Genomic DNA, 5,991 nt, shown 5'->3' on the forward strand with positions numbered 1-5,991 from the left:
ACAACTTCATCGAAAGCCGAATCATCTTTGTATTCCATTTGAATTTCCTCAGCAACTGATTGTAGCAGGTCATCTACTTTTGCCAATGTCAGATCTTTTTCAGTATATGTAGACGGATGCGCTATCGGTTCAGAAACTGGTAGGATAATCAAAGCTGCGGATGAGAAGGGTTGTTCATCAGTGGAGAGTGGAGGGAGGACTTCTGAAACTTGTTCAACTGGTTGAACTACAACTGATTATGTCTCAACTGGATCCATCAGCTGCTTCTCTGCTGTTTCAGCTGGAATGTCCTCCTCAGCTGACTCACTTGGAATTTTTTCCTCAGCTGATCTTGAACTTATGGTTTGTAATGGAACGTGCAATTGCTGTCCCATCTCCCAATTCTTCACTTTCATCTGAAGAGAGATGAGATCAAAGTCCAATTGTTGAAAAACTACTCTGTCTTAATAGGCAGTAGGACCAGCTAGATCATAATTTGACTTCTGTTCATCTGTCATCTCAGCCAACCTCTTGATTCTCATAAGGTCAAAGAAGTATGATCTTCTCTCCATGACTTGTGCGACTTTGGTGGTTTTAACAGACTTCATAACAGCCGATTCTAATGAGAATAATTGTTGCAGAACTTTCTTCCTTTTCAATTTCTTTTCAAGAGTGTCTGTTCTGATGTTCACCCATCATCGTAATGCTCCAGCTTCAGTTCAGCATGCTCATTTATAGCCTGCATAATAAGATCAATTTGCGTTTGAATGGCATTTCTGGGTCTCGGTTCCTCAATCAATTTTGCCTTGCCCTTCGGATTAGTTAGGGCATGATGCAAGTCCAGAGCTGAACTAGTTGTATACACCGCCTCTATGATGTTTATTCCTTTTGAGCATGCTGGAGGTAGGACTGTGGGATGGACAACTTCTGTGGGAGGAGCTGGAATCGCTGACAGTTTCAGCTTCTCTCCAAATTCAGTAATTATTATGGAGGGGTAGTCAGATGCAGTTTTTTGCTTTGGTGGAGCAGCTGGCTGAACGGACTAAATTGGAATAGCTGAGAGAGGTTGCTCAGCTCCTGATGGCAACAGTCTGAGCTCAGGAAGAGCTCCAGGAGTGGCAGCCGGCTTGGTCTTCTACGACTTTGTTTCTTCAGCAGTACAGGAGAAGGGCCTTCTCCAAATCACTGGTGGACAGAATCAGTTTTCTTTTGGATTTGGGGGCAGCAGCTGGTTTGATCTTTTCAATTTCTTGACCTTAGTTGCTGGCTTGTCAACCCCAGATTTCTTCGGCTAAACTTTGGCAGCTGTAAAGATCTTGAACTTGATAAGTCAAGAGGAAGATACTGGAAGTATCCATACGTCCTCAACTAGCCTACTCAGCTTAAGTGCGAAACCCTTGGACTTCTTCGAAGTCTGCACCATGTTCTTTAAGATTGTGAAGAGGATAGATGACCAGTTCATTTTTATTCCCTTAACAATAGCAGTCATCAATTGGAATTTCTCGATTATGAGGACAAAAAAAGAACATGCCTTTGCTAGAAGGCCCTTAGCAACAATATCAGCTAGTTGTCGGTACTCTGGCTTCAGCTCCTTCTTAGGATCAGACACTTTGATTTTCAGCCCGGTTGTAGAAAGAGTGGTCTGCATCTCTTCAATATCAGCTGCAGAAACCTCTGAGAAACTCGAGAGGCCTTCAGTTGGGAGTTGAAACACACTCTTGAAAAAAATTTCATCCATGATCAGAACATGGTCATTCACCTTCATCTGAATCTTCCAGTCATCAGTGACTGAGCTAGATTCATAGATAGACAAAATTTCCGCAACAAATATTTCTTGGGTTACCAACCCAAAAAAAAACCCCACAATGATTACCTTCGAGCTTTCATAAAAAAAAATATTTCTCATTTACTTTTTGTCGGTTATATTTTTTATCTGTTTTTCTGTTGTTTTCTAGATCTTGATATCGGATCAGCTTGTCATGTAATTTTTTTGTCTGCTACAGCTAGATGGATTGAGAATCAACTATTAGTTGCTAAACATGTACTTGAAGTTATTTTAAAAAATAAAAATCTAAAAAATTTTAAAAGAGTTTATTCACTTTTTCTAAACTCATTTCACGCATATAAATATGTGTGTGTGGATGACACACTAATTTATAAGTCTAATGTTATCTATAACTTAGTGAAATGTTGGTTGGAAGAAATAAGAATGTGTAATCAATGTCTTATCTTTCGCACCAAATGCAAAGAACATGCCTAATTCATTCAATATATGTTATTCCTAAAATGAAAAGTATGACATTAAGCATTTTTATTATTCCAGATCTAATTAGCAAGGAAATTTCCTAATTATGTTCTGAACATGACCATTACTCTGACCCTGATACGGTAGGAAACCATTGTTTTGAATTTTCAGACCCTTTATTTAGTGGGTGAACCGATGTGCTGGCCTCACCGCTCGAAGGAATTACATATATGAGACTGATATTGGTATCCACGAAGAAAGTAGAGAAATTTCAGTGTTTATGAGAAAAATTATTACAAAAATTTTAATAAATAATATATTTCAACGAGGCAAGAGTTAAACTCTCGGAAGCCCAACCTGGCCATTGGGCTTAACACGAAAATTATTACATAAAGTAACATGGGCTTTGTCAGTGAATATATGATATATTTATCTCAATCTATTATTTAGTGTGTATGTTCATATGCTTTATGCTTTTGTGTTTAATACTTAATATAAAAATATATAGAATTTTTATATAAAAGTATTTAGACAAATATCTTGTTTTCAGTACACATAAATATCTCGAGTAAAGTAAAAATGTACAAACATTAATTAATAAACATGTTAAACAAGAAGTCTTCTTTGACAAAGATTTAATATAACTATTTTTTTTAAAAAAAATAGTATAACAAAATTTTTGAATGAAGATGGCAATGGGCTGGGGCGGAGGTGGGTTTGCCATCCCCAATTCTCCAAATCGGAGAATCCCCATCCTCGACCCCGTGGGGACGGGGATCCCCGCCCTCATCCCCGTCCCCGCTTTAATTTCTTTTTTTTTATGAAACTTTAAGTATTTATTGAATTGACACAAAAAAAAATTTAATTTGATNTTTGGGGATTTTTAAAAATCCCCGAACCCGAAACCAAACCCATTAAATTTCTCCCAAATCCGTCCCATTTAGGGTTTTTCCCGTGGGGTTCCGAATCCGCAGGGAAAATTGTCATTCCTACTTTTGAATAACTAAATAATATATTGTATACTTTATTTTTCTTTTTTGAAGTTCGTCAAAATATTATCTATTAACATACATTAAATTAATTGTGTATTTCGATATTTAACATTTATAAGAATTTTTTTTGCAAATAAAAGTTGTGATTCGTATGTATATTAGCTCATCCTAATATAAACTCATGGTTCATTCTTTGGTGTTGAGACAACATTTATGCTAGTCTTGGCAATTCGTCTTTCGACCACTTGAAAAACGGATGTTTTCATCGAAAATATATCATTAAATTTTCAAGAATATTTCCAGAATGCATGATTTGTCACGAACTAATATATACAAGTGCACCAGTGCAAGACAAATATAACATTTTAAAGTAAAATTGTTTTAAAAAAAATTTATCGACTATATTTCACTAAATTGTCCATATCTTATGAGTAGGTCTCTTATAAGACGGTCTCACAAATCTTTATCTGTGATACGGGTCAACTCTACCAATATTCACACTAAAAAGTAATACTTTTAGTATAAAAATAAAATTTTTTCATGGATGACCCAAATAAGATATTCTTCTCACAAGAGACGACCCGTGAAACCGTCTCACAGAAATTTTTGTCATATCTTATTTACCCAAAGATACGCAATGCGTCCCACATTTCTCCGACATCTGTTAGTGGATTAGTTTGTTGAAAACGTTTAATGAAAATACACAAGAAACTTATTTTCTCAATTGTTGATCGACTTAATGTGTTGGAGGATCGTGTAGGATTATCAATGTCCATCTTGGATATTATCCTCAGGAGTCCATTTATCTCATCAAATGGCAATTCACCTTTCCACGAGAAGTATGTTTTCCTAATGGATTTCCATTGTCTCTTCTTTTCATCTAGATAACTTGGTATCAATCTCATTATTCTTTTTTGGGTGAAATCTTATGTCCCTCAATTTTACAGTCACTCTATCGTTACCATGTACGTCTTTCATATTTTAAAATATTCATAGTATCTTATTTATCTTTGCATATTTAATGTCGGCTCCAACTATTTCGGTTTTTAAGCGGTAAAAGTCTTTTTTATAAATCCCTACGAACGGATCTTTCTTCTTTTTTGATCATCAAATCAAGTTCACGATCAGAAACTTTGTTTCTCCTATGTATCGCACTAGATATCTAGACGAAATTTGCATTGAGATTGGATCGTCGGAATTTCAGACATCCGGATGTGTTGAGGCTGCGTCGGGGCGGTGGAAGGAAGTGGCCTAGATTATTTACTCCAAAATATGGGTGTAGCCGATTTTTCTTGTGAGGAGAGAGGACCGAAAATTTTTTGTGAATAAAAATTAAGTTATTTCATATTACCCTTAATGAAATATTTATAAATTTTAATTTCTGATCTAATTAGGAACCCTACTTCAATCAAGATACATTAATTCCATTATTCAAATATCTCATGTATGTATTTTATACTCTTGAAAATATCATGCATAATTAAATTATTATCAACTTTTGATGATACAATATGTATCTTCATATATCCACATACACACACACACATATATATATAACCACTTGGACAGTTCGAGAGAGAGTTGTTCAGTGCATTATCAAATAATCACTCTTCTGTATGAATTGACATCTTCATATCCTTAACAATGAAACATAACATTTACATCACAAATGTTAGTCTCAAGATCAAGCGACTTTATTAGGTGGTTGAATTGACTAAAAACATGTTTAGAATATATGATACGCTTATTAAAGAGTTTCATAATCTTACTTTGAGAAGTCAGACCCCATGATACATATAGTACATTCATGGACTTTATATATGCAGTTTGCATAGGTATACAGATAAGTAAATGTTGTAATTGTATAAAATCGTAAAATATTATTAAAATAAGATTGTTTTTACATAAGATTCAATAAAGTCCAAGTAACAAGTTAGCTCGCTGGACATCTACTCTAACATATAATACAGAAAATTCATATATTCCTACCTAGTCACGCTCACTAGGTAAAATATAGGAAAAATCGATGATACATCTACGAAATAATGTCATTTACTATGTGTTCTTAGATATGACTGAATTTTACACAATTAATTCCAAGGAATTAAATCTTTGTCAAATAAAAATTTCTCGTGCAGTTAAATTTTGATCTAAAGTGCAACATTCCGCCTAGCTGGTGAACAAATCTTAGTCCAATTAGCATTATTTCAAATCCTTCAAATCCTTGTCCTTTTTTTGAAAGTATTATTTGTTGAAAATTCCCATCACAACTTACAGAAAGTGACAATTATTGAGAGTACTAATTATTCCTACCGATAGGTAAATAGAATTTTGTGCTGTTATATATAATATTTAAATAATGTAGACTAGACATCATGATTATAAATTATTTATAATTTGGTGATAATAATTATTAAAGGCATAATTATTTTAATTCAAATTATTGTAAACTCGAACCAAATGAAAAATGAAGTTATGAAACAAAGATGAGTAGGTCTCTCGTGAGATAGTCACATGAATCTTTATCTGTGAGACGAGTTAACCATACTGATATTCACAATAAAAGTAATACTTTTAGCATAAAAAGTAATATTTTTTCATGGATGACCCAAATAAGATATCTGTCTCACAAAATGCGACCCGTGATACTGTCTCACACAAGTTTTTGTCAACAAAGATGAAGTCTTATTTTAACACCGAACGTTGACTTAAAATTTGGAATTATGACCAAGTATAATTTAAGGTAAATCCACGTGTGTGTGTGTGTGTGTATAT

This window comes from Primulina huaijiensis, chromosome 18 (genome assembly GCF_012295235.1).
Source record: "Primulina huaijiensis isolate GDHJ02 chromosome 18, ASM1229523v2, whole genome shotgun sequence".
Classification (NCBI taxonomy): domain Eukaryota; kingdom Viridiplantae; phylum Streptophyta; class Magnoliopsida; order Lamiales; family Gesneriaceae; genus Primulina; species Primulina huaijiensis.